The sequence below is a fragment of the Bos mutus genome, chromosome 18, assembly GCF_027580195.1.
Source record: "Bos mutus isolate GX-2022 chromosome 18, NWIPB_WYAK_1.1, whole genome shotgun sequence".
Taxonomy (NCBI): Eukaryota; Metazoa; Chordata; class Mammalia; order Artiodactyla; family Bovidae; genus Bos; species Bos mutus.
Window position 1 is genome coordinate 22,565,490 of NC_091634.1, and position 14,960 is coordinate 22,580,449.

Consider the following 14,960-nt stretch of genomic DNA (forward strand, 5'->3'; position numbering starts at 1 on the left):
GACCATTCACTGAATATACCATTCCTTCTCCTTTGTTTTATGATTTCAACTTAGTTATGTTCCCATACATGTATGGGTCTGTTTTTGGACTCTATTCTGTTCTTTAGTCCATTTGCCTATCTGTGCACCAATACCACACTATTAAAATCACTATATTTTCATACTAATGTGTAACCCAGTAGAGAAAGACCTCTTACTTTGGAGGGACTTGACTAGTCTTGTCCCTTTGCTCTTGCATATATATTAATATTTTAGAATCAACCTGTTGGGATTTTGATTATAGGTGCATTGAAACTATAATTTTGGGGAGAAATATAACATCTTTAACAAATTGAGTCTTTTAAAGCAAAGATCATAGTATGTCTCACCTTGTATTTACATCTTCTAAAATGAGTTCTAATAAAATTATTTTATACATAAAGATATTTGCAATGTTGTTAAATTTATTCCTACATTTAAAAATTTGCATTCTCTTTTTTATTTGTTGCTGGTATACAGAAATGCATTTGGCTTTTATAACTCATACCCATCCATCATCCTCACTAAATTTTTTTCCTAATTCTAATAATCTGCTATGGATTATTTTGAGTTTTTTATATAAGTAATCATAACATGGCAGTTTCATTTATTTCTTTCCAAATCTAGCCCCTTTTATTTATTTTTGTATCTTCTTGCACTGGCCAGGCTCTTTAGTAAATTACTGAATAGAAATGCAACTTTGTCTTGTTTGTGATGTTAAAGGAAATAATTTTAACATATTATTGTTTTTCAAATTCTCCTTGATGGAGTTGAGGAATTTTCCCATGAACAGTTGTTTAGCTTTATTAAATGGGTTTTCCTTAATTTTACTATTGAAAGGACCATATTTCTTTAAAATAGTAAAGTGATGCATGTTTAGATTTTTCATATCTTGAATCAATCTTGCATTATAAATAAATCTGGAATAAGCCCAACTTGGTCATGATATTCCATCTTTTTATCCTTTGCTGGGTTCAGTTTGCTAACATTTTGGTGGATATTTTGCATTCACATTTGTTAATTAATGAGTGATAATGACATGAAATATTTATGTCTCTGATCTGGCTTAATTGGTTTTGGCTAGTTTAGTTTTAAAAAATGACGTAATATTTTCTTTTTACTTCTCAAGAGTTATGTAAGTTTGTGAGTTGTGTAAGCAAAGGAAGCCATCAACAAAATGAAAAGATGTACTAAATGGAAGAAAAATACTTGAAATGATATCACCAATAAGGGGTTAATACCCAAAATATATAAACAGCTCATACAACTCAACATCAGAAAAACAAACAATTTGATTTAAAAATGGGCAGAATACCTGAATAGACATTTTCCCAAAGAAGACATGCAGATGTCCAACAGGCACACAAAGGGATGTTCAACATCATTAATTATCAGAGAAATGCAAATTTTTGAAACTATAATGAGCTATCACTGCACACCTATCAGAAGAGTTATAAAAAGGAACACAAATAACAAATGCTGGAAAGGATGTGAAGAAAAGGGACTCCTCAAATACTGCTGATGGAAACATAAGTTGATGCAGCCACTGAGAAAAACAGTATGGATGTTTCTCAAGAAACTAAAAATAGAACTATCGTATGACCTGCCAATTCCATTCCTAGGTATATACTGGAAAAAAAAACCAAAAACATGAATTTGAAAAGATACACGTACCTCAGTGTTCATAGCATCATTATTTACAATAGCCAAGATACAGAAGCAACCTAAGTGTTGATCAACAAATGAATGGATAAAGATGTTGTGTGTCTATATATATATATATATATACACACACACGTGTGTGTGTGTGTGTGTGTGTGTATATAATGGAATACTTCTCAGCCATAAAAGAAGGAAATTTTGCCATTTCCAACAACATGGTTGGATAACAACATTATGCTAACTGAAATAAGTCACACAGAGAAAGACAAATACTATATGATATCATATTTGAGGAATCTTAAAAAATACAACAAACTAGTGCATGTAACAAAAAAGAAACAGAGTCACAGATATAGAGAACAAAATATTGGTTACGAGTGGGGAGAGGGAAGATGGGATGGGCAATATTGGGGTAGGGAAGTAAAAGTTAGAAACTATTATGTATAAAATAAACTACAAGGACATACTGTATAACATGGAAAACATAGCTAATATTTTATAATAACTATTAGTGGAGTATAACCTTTAAAATTGTGAATCACTATATTATACACCTGTAACTTACACAATATTATACATCAACTGTACTTCAATAAAAAAATAAGTAATATAAAAAATAATTTGTGTAAGTTGGGAATTATTTGTTCCTTGAATGCTTGGAAAAACTTGCTTTTGTCTATCAGGACTACTGTTTTATTATAGAAAGACTTGAAACTATTCAATTTCTTTACTGATTAAAAGACTATTTGGATTTCTTTTTTTAAAGTTAGTTTTCAAAAGTTGTATTTTTCTAGGAAATGATCCAATTTTTCAAAATTTTCCATAAAGTTACTCATGAAAATTTCAGCTTTTTAATATCTGCTACAATTGTAGTTATATCACTTGTGTATTCCTAGCAATAGTTGAGTCTTTTTTTTTTTTGGTCAGTCTTGCTTGAATCTATCAATTTTATTGATAGTCTCTTCAAATAGCCAACGCCTGGCTTTGTTGATTCTTTGTATTTTATTTAATTTTCTCTTTCATTAGTTTCTGGCCATACATTTAGTATTTCCTTCTGTCTATTCTCTTTGACTTTATTATCTATTTACCCAACTTCTAAAGGTGTAAATGTTCAACTCAATTTTCAGCCTCCCTTCTTTTGTAACATAAGCATCTAAAGTAGAGTTTGTTAATGGAAGCACTATCAATATTTTGAATAGATAATTCTTTGTTGTTGGGGGCTGTCCTGTGAATTCAAAAATGCTGAGCAGCATGCCTGGCCTGTCCCCACAAAATGGGTGAAAATATTTGCAAACAAAGTGACTGACTGACAAGGGATTAATCGCCAAAATATACAAACAGCTCATGCAGTTCTACGTCAAAAAAACAAACAACCCAATCAAAAAATGGGGAGGAGATCCAAATAGACATTTATCCAAAGAAGATATAGAGATGACCAAAAAGCATATGAAAAAATGTTCAACATCACTAATTATCACTAGAAATGCAAATCAAAATTATGAGGTATAACCTTACATGAGCCAAAATGTCCATTATCAAAAAAATCTACAAACAGTAAGTGCTGAAGAGGGTGTAGAGAAAAAGGGACCCTCCTACACTGTTTGTGGGAATGTAAACTGGTACAACCACTATAGAGAACAGTATGGAGATTCCCTAAAAAACAGAACTACCGTATGATCCAACAATCTCACTCCCGGGCATATATATCTGAATAAAACCATACTTCGAAAAGATACATGCACCCCAATGTTCATGCAGCACTATTTACAGTACCTGAGACATGGAAGTTACCTACATGTCCATCAACAGAGGAATGGATAAAGAAGATGTGGCACATACATATAATGGAACATTTACTCAGTCATAAAAGAACAAAATAATGCCATTTGTAGCAAGATGGATGCACCTAGAGATAGATGATCACACTAAAGACAGAGAAAGATAAATACCATATGATATCACTCATATGTGGAATCTAATTTTTAAAAATGATACTAATAAGCTTATTTATAAAACAAACAAGACTTCCAGATATTGAAAACCAAAGGGGAAGCATGGGAAGTTGGGGAGACATATCAGAAGTTTGGGATTAACATACACATACTGCTATATAATGGAGAAGGAAATGGCAACCCACTCCAGTATTCTTGCCTAGAAAATCCCACAGACAAGAGGAGCCCGGCAGGCTATACTCCATGGCGTCACAAGAGTTGGACACAACTTAGCAACTAAACCACCAACCACCACTACTATATAAAAGATAGATAACCAACAAGGACCTGCTGTATAGCCATAAGAAACTCTACTCAAATTCTGTGATAACCTATATGAGAAAAGAAGATGAAAAAGAATGAATATATGTATCTACATAACTGAATCATCTGAAACTAACACAACATTGTAAATCAACTATAATCCAATAAAAATTTTTTATAACTACACTTTAGCTTTTATTACCACTATTTTTTTTCCATCCTCATTCAATCTGTTGTTCTTGTTTATCCACTAAGTTGTGTCTGACTCTTGGCGACCCCATGGACTATAGCCCACTAGGCACCTCTGACCATGGGGTTTTCCCAGCAAGAATACTGGAGTGGATTGTGATTTCCTTCTCCAGAGGCTCTTCCCAACCCAGGGATCAAACCCACATCTTCTGCATTGCAGGTGGATTCTTTACTGATGAGCCACCAGGGAAGCCCATCATTCAATCTAAGTATTTACTAAATTTCATTGTGATTTTTTTCACCCTAGATTATTCAGAAGTGTATTTTAAAATGTCTAGGCCTATGCACTTCTTTATTTGTTTTTAAATATCTATTTGTTATCCATTTCTAACGTATTTGTTGACATTTGCTTTAAGCCCTAGAATATGATAATTTTTCATAAATGTTCCATAGGGCTGGATGAGTTTTTCTTAGTGGGATGTTCAACATATATCAATTATATTGAGCCTATTAATTGTGTTCAAGTTGTCTGTAGCAGAGTTGTCTAACAAAACTTTCTGCAGTGATGAAATGTTCTATATCTATGGTATTAAATACAATAACCACTAACCCACATGTGATTATCAGCACTTAAAATGTGGTGAGTGTGACTAAGGAGCTGCATTTTTAATTAAAAAAATTTTAATTTAAATAGCTACATGAGCCTTGGTGGCTACTCCATGGGGCAACGAAAACTATATAGTCTTGCTGATTTTCTGTCTGCTTGAGAGAGTGTTATTAAAGACAGTAGATTTGTCTCCTTCTACTTGTGGTCCTCCGAGTATCTGCTTTAAGTGTTTTGAAGTTATGTTTTGAGACATGTGGAGTTTAGATTTATTATATCTTTCTGGTGAACTGAACTTTTAAAAAATGACCTAGTAACTTTCTTGATCTCTAGCAATGCTTTTTTTTTGTTTCAAAGTCTATTTTTACAGTTGCCAGGGTGGGGGTTGGGGGAAGCAGGGAGGAGGGGAGGGATACACTGGGAGATTGGGATTGGCATATACACATTACTCTATAGAAAAGAGATAACTAATAAGGACCTATTTTATAGCACAGGGAAGTCTACTCAACACTCTGTAATGACCTATATGGGAAAGGAATCTAGAATTTTCAAGAGTGGATATATGTATGTGTATAACTGATTCACTTTGCTGTGCAACAGATATAACATTGTAAACCAACTATTCACCAATAAAAATTTTAAAATGATAATACAAAATTAAGTATATTTTAACTGACGTGTCAGTTAAAATACAGTATTTTTTAACAGAAATGGTATGGACCTAACAGAAGCAGAAGATATTAAGAAGAGATGGCAAGAATACACAGAAGAACTGTACAAAAAAGAGCTTCATGACCAAGATAATCACGATGGTGTGATCACTCACCTAGAGCCAGACATCCTGGAATGTGAAGTCAAGTGGGCCTTAGAAAGCATCACTATGAACAAAGCTAGTGGAGGTGATGGAATTCCAGTTGAGCTATTTCAAATCCTGAAAGATGATGTTGTGAAAGTGCTACACTCAGTATGCCAGCAAATTTGGAAAACTCAGCAGTGGCCACAGGACTGGAAAAGGTCAGTTTTCATTCCAATCCCAAAGAAAGGCAATGCCAAAGAATGCACAAACTACCGCACAATTGCACTCATCTCACACGCTAGTAAAGTAATGCTCAAAATTCTCCAAGCCAGGCTTCAGCAATACATGAACTGTGAACTTCCAGATGTTCAAGCTGGTTTTAGAAAAGGCAGAGGAACCAGAGATCAAATTGCCAACATCTGCTGGATCATGGAAAAAGCAAGAGAGTTCCAGAAAAACATCTATTTCTGCTTTATTGACTATGCCAAAGCCTTTGATTGTGTGGATCACAATAAACTGTGGAAAATTCTGAAAGAGATGGGAATCCCAGACTACCTGACCTGCCTCTTGAGAAACCTATACGCAGGTCAGGAGGCAACAGTTAGAACTGGACATGGAAAAACAGACTGGCTCCAAATACAAAAAAGAGTACGTCAAAGCTGTATAGTGTCACCCTGCTTATCTAACTTATATGCAGAGTACATCATGAGAAACGCTGGGCTGGAAGAAGCACAAGCTGGAATCAAGATTGCCGGGAGAAATATCAATAACCTCAGATATGCAGATGACACCACCCTTATGGCAGAAAGTGAAGAGGAACTAAAAAGCCTCTTGATGAAAGTAAAAGAGGAGAGTGAAAACGTTGGCTTAAAGCTCAACATTCAGAAAACGAAGATCATGGCATCTGGTCCCATCACTTCATGGGAAATAGACGGGGAAACAGTGGAAAGAGTGTCAGACTTTATTTTTCTGGGCTCCAAAATCACTACAGATGGTGATTGCAGCCATGAAATTAAAAGACACTTACTCCTTGGAAGGAAAGTTATGACCAACCTAGATAGCATGTTAAAAAGCAGAGACATTACTTTGCCAACAAAGGTCCGTCTAGTCAAGGCTATGGTTTTTCCAGTGGTCATGTATGGATGTGAGAGTTGGACTGTAAAGAAAGCTGAGCACCAAAGAATTGATGCTTTTGAAGTGTGGTGTTGGAGAAGACTCTTGAGAGTCCCTTGGACTGCAAGGAGATCCATCCAGTCCATTCTAAAGGAGATCAGCCCTGGGTGTTCTTTGGAAGGAATGATGCTAAAGCTGAAACTCCAGTACTTTGGCCACCTCATGCAAAGAGTTGACTCATTGGAAAAGACCCTGATGCTGGGAGGGATTGGGGGCAGGAGGAAAAGGGGACGACAGAGGATGAGATGGCTGGATGGTATCACCAACTCGATGGATGTGAGTCTGAGTGAACTCTGGGAGTTGGTGATGGACAGGGAGGCCTTGCGTGCTGTGATTCATGGGGTCGCAAAGAGTCGGACACGACTGAGTGACTGAACTGAACTGAACTGACGTGTCATAGGTTTGTCAGAACTCCCCCTCAAGATATGCCTGCTTTATCTTTTCCCATCCTTTTACATTACCATGTCCTTATTTTTCAGATATCTCTTTTTAAAATAATTGTGAGTAAAATCCAGAAGCACAGCCATTTTCTTAGCTAGTTTAATTTACATTGATTTCAATTACTGATACATTTGGATTTATTTTATCATTTTATTTTGTAATTTTTAAAAATTTTCTCTGTATCTTCTCCGTGTCACCCCTTCCCCTAATTTTTAAATTTACCTTTGGATTGACTGTAATTGTCGCCTTTACTTTTTCCCTCTTCTGGAACAATTCAAAGACCTAAAATCTTTGATTTCTCCTCTTTCATAGTGAACAGTATTTCAGTCCTATATTGAAATGATATTTATCCCCCAGATTTTACATTACTATTATCATTTTATGTAGTTAATGGAGTTTAACTTTACCCATAATGTACCATTTTCTTAGTTCAGAAATCTTTCTTGAATCTTAGACATTATACCAGATAATTTTCCTTCTTTCTTAAGTATACCCATAGAAGTGTCTTTAATGAGTCTGTCCCTCCTTTAATGGGCCTGCTGATAATGACCTCTTGCAGTTACAGTTATTCTAAGGACTGCTGTTTCTGGTTCACAGTAGCCCATGTCACTCTCTTACTTTAAACCCTTCCATAGCTTTTCACCACATTTTGGAAGAAAAATCAAATTTCTTAGCATGACCTGACTGGCCCTGCAGAACCTCCCAGTCATATTGTTACCATTTCCCTGGCTCATGGGCTTCTGATGTCATGACCTTTTTACTCTTTGAATGTTTACTCATACATTTGCTGATTTAAATTTTTTTAATTAAAGACTGTTATGAGCTGAATTCAAGGTCCCCCTTGAAATACTATGTTGAAGTTCTAATCCCCAGTACCTCTGCCCCACTGCTCAGGGGATATTCTTAGGTCAACTGCCCCTCAACCCTCAGCCATACATGACTCAGAAGAACAGGTCACAGGACATCCTGAACTGGTGAGGGAGGCCACGGAGGTTCTGGTTAAGTCTCACCCCTTATCCCTTCAGGCCTCCGCGCTCTTTCCTAACCTCATCTAGACCAATCCTTTAGGCGTGCTGTCTACTTCCTGCCAGCATCAGCTTATGGTGGTCTGTTACAGCAGCAAAAGGAGACTCATACAGGTGAAGGGTTAGTCCCTGGTGCCCCTGGAGTCATTCTGTAGGCTGTAAAATCATCATTCTGGGTCAAATACAAGCAGGGGGAGAATTAGGGCAAAAAGGGGGGTGGGAGGGGCCTAACTTGACTTGACTTGGCACTTTGCCTGAAGCCATCTGTGGCCACTTCTGTTCCCTTTTTTGACCTTCTTGCTCGCTCAACAGAGCTGCTTGTCCTCTAGCCCTCAGGCTCTATAATTTCTTGTACAAACTTCCTGGAAGGCGGAAAAGAAAAAACCATGCTGCAGAAGTTTAAAGGATTCCAAGAGGTTCAGGGCCTGGAAGGGAGAGGGTTATTTATGAAAGGGATAAATGCTCAGGCTAGCAAGAGATAACATGTGACCCTCAGGCTCTGTAGCTTTTGACTGATTTCAGGAGAAGGTATCTCCAAGCCAACTCTGGGACCCTTCTTCTCAAATAGGTCCTGTGTTTGCACAGGGGTGCCAATCCAATGATTTCCTCAATAAAGGAATGACCATAACACCTGACACTTCCTGATCATTTATTATGTGATGGGCGAAGATCTAAGCTCTGAGTAGGGGTGGAGTCAATCCTCACCACGTCCATATGTGGGAGGTGCCATTACAATCGCCCTCATTTCAGATGAGGAAGCCGAGGCTCAGGGACCCTCAGCCATCCACCAAATCAGGTGGGGCAGGTGGCTGAGTGGGAGGCTGCCTCAGAGGCCAGGCTCTCAGCATACTGAGCAGCCCTGGAAGGCTGTGGTGCAAGGATACCCAGTGCCTGCCCCAGGGGACTCAATAAAATTATTTTTGTTTTGAAAGAAAAATAAAGCCTCATTTTATTTTCCCCCTAAACATTTTTGTTTTCTTGATTGGGCCCTTGGGCAAAGCAAGGGCTTATCCTTGACCCTGAGTCCGGGCTTACCTGGTTGTGGAGAGGAGTGGTGGGGAGGACAGGGAGGCAAGCTGGGCCTGGCCATCCGGCCCACACTTGGCCTGTGAAGGCTCGGCTTCAGCCTTGGTGAATGTGGCCTGGTACAGGGAAGTGAGTTTCTACCCTTTAGAAGAAAAAGGGGTCTGAGTCCATTATCTGGGTGTCTAAAGATCCTGTGGTTCTAACGCTTAGGGTCCTGGGGAGGGTTTCGCTTAGCAGCCCTTGGTGGGAAGGAACAGAGATGAAGGAACCTTTTGAGACCTGGAAACAGCCACCAGTTGCAGACTTTTCTTTCAAGTGTCATCTTGGAGACACATGCACTTCATAAACATTTAGTGCTCACAACAACTCTTTTCGGTTTCTGCATTACCCGCTTCTACAGGTAAGTAAACCAGGGCACAGGGTCATACATTTAGGAGCACAGACCTAGGAGGACATAACCAGCCATGTCCAATTCCACAGCCCAGGACCTCAGCTACCACTGACTCCGTGTCTTTAAAAAGTTCCACTTCCAAGGCAAGACAGAGTGAGGGGTGATGAAGAAACAGACAGAAGCCTCCAGGCAATGAGCGTCCCTCTATCGCGCTTCCAGCCGTTCCACTCTCCTCTTACAATCACAGTATTGGATAAATGATGCTCACCACAGAAAAATCAGTGTGAGAACAATACATGTTCTTTTGCTGTCAGGCTGGGCTCCCTTAGGCTCTTGTATTTGATTTATTTATAATCTGGTTTGGAAATGAAAAGGCAAAGCTGTCCTTGGGGACCACGTGGCCCACGCTCGAAGTTCTAACATCGCGTCAGCCTGCAGCTCTTAGTCTGGGCACAGATGCCAGCTGAGCCAGCATCTGCTTGGCTCTCTCTGGTCTCTTCAGAGCAAAGCCTGGTTTGAGTGTGGGTGTTCCTTTGCTCTCCTTCTACACGGATGCCATGAAACATCATGTTCTTATCCAGCTGAGCAGTCAGGCCAAAGAAAGGGTACATTCCTACAGCGCTGACCAGGCCGGCAGCCGTGCCCAGCCCCGATGTGTCACCCCAGCTTCCTCACTACACGTGAGCAACTGTAGTTGCTCATCTACCAGAGTCAGTCTACAACCCTGTCATGCACAGGGACTCACATAGATGAGTGGGTTTCAGACAATGGCAGGCTTACAGAGTGCTTACCAAACACACTTGCCCACTTCACTTCTTTGTTTTTATGTGTGACATGAGATGGAAAAATTTTTGGAACAAAAATTATGCTCAAACAAGAGAGACGCTTTGAATGTCTGAGTAAGAATTGCCTACAAAATCTCACACATATACACAAACTCCCAAATGCACAGACACATGTCTGCACACATGTACACACACACTCCCTTCGATGTGATATATGTGTGCTGTGACAGGTAGGAATATTGACAGTGTTGAGATCTCCTCATATACTGTCTAATAAAAAAGAAAATCCTCTTTTACGATTTTGTTTCTTTTATTAGTTGTGAGGGTTAGAGGAATTTCTGATTGGAAATGAAAGGTTTGTGTTGGTATATCTGATAAAAGTGACCTTTAGTCAATGAGTGGTTCATGTTTTCCTGACAGGCTGTCCAGACAGAATCTGTCTGGACAGCAAGTGGCATTTTTTTCTATGCAAGGTGACATTTATGCCTTGAACCTTTCCATTTGGCAGGTGCCAGGAAGCTCACAGAAAAGAATGTTAAACCAGTTATGAAATGACTCTCCTCTCACTACAAACACCAGGGGCAGGGAGAGAAGTTGATTAATTACAAAATATTCTTTCAAGACTCACTCTGTGCTATGGACTGTGCTGGGCCCAGGGATAAAGAAGCCACAGGTCAGATGCACTCCCTAGTCTCACAGGGATTAAGAGCCAGCAGGGGAGTTGAACCTAAGCCAGAGTTCAAATGTGATGAGTCACGGAGGATACGGGCTACCAGTGCCTATGACAGGGGATCTCCAGTAGGGAAGGGTCTTAGAGAAGGCTTCTCAGGGAAGGAAGTTTAACCTGAGACTTGACAAGGCAGCAGGGCTAGCTAGGTGAGCAGGTAGAGCTTCCAGCAGAGAGAAGGCGTGAGGCAACAACAGCACGGGGCAGGAAAGAGGCTGGCATGTGAGCAAACAGAAAGATGTCAAGGTGGCAGCAGACAGCAGAGTGAGGAACACTTGGAGAGGAACACAGGGGTGGTACATGTTGAGCCTTGAGGAATACAGTGAGTATCTATACTTAATCTCAAAAAGCACGGGTGTCCTCAAAGGCTGAAAACCCAGTCAGAGGCTATCACAACGGTCCAGGGAAGAGGCAAGGATACCTTCAATTAGTGTAACAACCATGGGAATGGGAATGAGAGGTTTTTAGAAGGTGGAGTAGGTAGAATTTGGTGATGGATTTGATGGGGCACATGGGATACGAAAGAGGAAGAAATCTGGATGCCTCCCAGAAGGCCAGTGGGGTCATTTACTGGAACAGGGGCCCTGGAGGAGAAGCAGGGAGGGGACTGAGCCTGAGTTTGGAGTGCGGTACACTGGACATGAGTCGCCTATGAAACAGCCAAGAGGAGATGTCAAGAAGGTAAACGTGCAACTCCGAGGGTTCTAGGAGTGGATACACATTCAGAAGCCTCTGCCACAGGAGCTGAGTGAAGCTGTGGGTGGGGCGACTCCAGGAGGAGCAGAGGGCCTAGGAGGGAGCCCTGTGCCCCCACAACTCCAGCTGTTGCTGGCCAAGAGCTGCGAAATAGTCAGTCGAGGGGACAAGAGGAAAAGCAGGAGAGTATGGTGCTATTCAAGACATGAAAGGAATTATGTTTCAGGAAGGAAGGGTTGGACAACTGTGCTGACTGCTGCTAAGGGTTATTTTTCCAAGAAAACCTGTCTCTGTCACTCTCCCGATTACAACTCCAACCAGTGCCTCCAAGAAAGAGTCTAAGGTCCTTATCATGGAATCCCAGGCCTCTCACGTGCTTCCGCCAGTCTGCCTGCCCAGACTCCTCTCCCTGACTGCCCCCCTACAGATGAAGTCTGTGCTGTGGCCCCTGTGGACACTGACAAGTGTGTACCATCTGCTTCTCCCGCATTCCTCCCCCCATATTGCAGCTTTTGTCTGGAGATGTGCCCCACTCCCACCCTTTCAGTCCACATGGTTCTGAGTCACCAGTGCAGCCCGTGGCATGGGGCACACAATCAGGTCAATGCTAATCAAGTGCTTCACCCTCTCCTGACGGGACTGGTGAGGGGAGGGGACAGGAGAGGTGATTTAAGATGGTCCCATCAGAGTGAATCTCCTGAAAATTCTGGGACCAAGGCTCATCTTCCTTTCCAGTGGCTCAGAATCGCACAGACATGGCCCCAGGAGTGCTGGCAGCTCTGAGAACATGGCTAACATGTGAAGGAGAGCAGAGCTGAGACAGGGAGACTGGCACCAGGGACATTCTTTGCGTCTTTCCTTTAAGCCAGGCCAGAAGCCAAAATGAACTTGGAATTTTGAGCTGTGGCAACCAGTGAATGAACTCTGCTTTTCGTTTTTACATAGAGCCAGGTTTCCTGTCACTTGGGACAGAATCCATGAATCCTAACTTCTATACATGCTATTTCTGTAACTGAGAATGTTTCTGGGCTTCTCTGACTAGAGCATTTAACTGTGCTTCTCAGCATAGTCTTCTCTGACTCCTGTGAGCACTCATCCCCATGGCTTCTCATAGAGCCTGGCACCACCATGTGCCCACCGTGGTTTACACACCTGCTTCCCCAACAGCCTCAGTCCAGGGATCACGTCTTACTTCTGTATCTCTGATGCCTCATTAAGTATTTGGTGTATAAGAGTCACTTATCAAATGGTTTCCAAGAGACTCTCTGAATGAACAAATGAAATATAAGCAAGAGGCTCAATATCAAGATATCAGAAGACAAAGAAGAAAGGGAAATAAAGGTCAAATGAGTGTTTAAGCCAATGAAAAATTAAGTGTATCACCTCTAGTACTGGCCAAGTACATTTTCAAAATGTCATCATTTTAAATTATGGAAATGGCTTCTCGAAAACAAAAAAATAAATAAAGCATGTCCCCTGCTCCCAGATGGAATAAATTCATTTAGCTGTGTTTCATCAGAATAACTTCTACAATCTGGTAGTCGAAACTCATTAGGTCAGGTTGACTGATTTTTCCATAATTATTTTAAACGTTCACTATCTACAAAATTTCATCCCAAACCTGAACAGTCAATCATTGGCACCTACATGAGTAGGCTCATCACTCAGGCCCTGAACCGGCTTCAGTGCTACACTGGGTTATCATCAGATGTTTACGGAAGACGTGCAGAGCAAGCCATAGTTACCATGGAAACAGGATGCTAAAGGAAAGGATGGCTGTCATACACAAGATGAGACTGTGTATAGGAAGCATCGACTAGCCAAGAAACAACATGAGCTACTCCCAGTTAAGAATGGCTGTTCATATTCAGGTGTTGAAAACTGAGCTGTCCAAACATCTAGCAGGGAAACACGCAGAAGCCCATTCATCCTGGCCACCAATGTGGGTTTTGACCCAGATGAAACTTACTAAGGCCTGAATGAAATAGGCTGCTTCCGTTTCTATAAAGGAGTGTTTTTCAAATTAAGTTGGATTTAACTTCTAAGTGAAAAGGAGAGACACTTTTAAACCTAAATATTGTGAAGACAGCTTTTCCCTTTCAGTGCTTGCCATCTCTCACATACACTCCCATGTATGAGTATATGTCTATACATACAATGTACCTTTATGGGCCAGGACAAAACCCACTGAAATATGCAGAAGGTAGAGTTCAGGGGAGCACACACCTCATGTGTTGTCCTACTCGATTTGTGCTTTGAGTTTGAAATGCTTATTAAGGAAACTCGACAAAGACTATTTTTAGTGATAAATCTCTAATGATCCAACCGCTAGATTCAAAATTAGAGCAGGCTTAGGGATATCACTTTGTTCGTCTAGTGGCAATTGGGGCTCTCAAGGATATGTTATCTGCTGTTCCTGTGAAACCTAGGATGGACCATGGCTCTTTGTTCCTCTGTCGGTGATAAGTTGTGGAACTTTATCCCAACTGAAAGTATTATTGAGGGCTTCCCTGGTGGTCCAGCAGTTAAGAATCCGCCAGCCAATGCAGGCAACGCTGGTTCAGTCCTGGTTTGGGAATATTCCACATGCCGTGGAACAACTAAGCTCATAAACCACAACTACTGAAGCCTGTGCTCTAGAGCCCAAGAGCTGCAACAACTGAAGGACCACGCACCCTAGAGCCTGTGCTCTAGAGCCCAAGAGCTGCAACAACCGAAGGACCACGCACCCTAGAGCCCGTGCTCTAGAGCCCAAGAGCTGCAACAACTGAAGGACCACACACCCTAGAGCCTGTGCTCTAGAGCCCAAGAGCTGCAACAACCGAAGGACCATGCACCCTAGAGCCCGTGCTCTAGAGCCCAAGAGCTGCAACAACCGCAGGACCATGCACCCTAGAGCCTGTGCTCTAGAGCCCAAGAGCTGCAACAACCGAAGGACCATGCACCCTAGAGCCCATGCTCTAGAGCCCAAGAGCTGCAACAACCGAAGGACCACGCACCCTAGAGCCTGTGCTCTAGAGCCCAAGAGCTGCAACAACTGAAGGACCACGCACCCTAGAGCCCGTGCTCTGCAACAAGAGGCCACCACAGTGAGAAACCCAGGCATCGTCACTGAAGAGTAGCCCCTGCTTGTTGCAACTAGAGAAAGCTTGCATGCAGCAAAGAAAACCCA

General features: G+C 41.1%; 1 protein-coding gene across 1 annotated transcript in view; it reads right to left on the bottom strand.

The window, feature by feature from the left end:
• HYDIN (HYDIN axonemal central pair apparatus protein) overlaps window positions 1-14,960 on the bottom strand; it is a 339,548-nt gene that overhangs the window by 118,257 nt on the left and 206,331 nt on the right.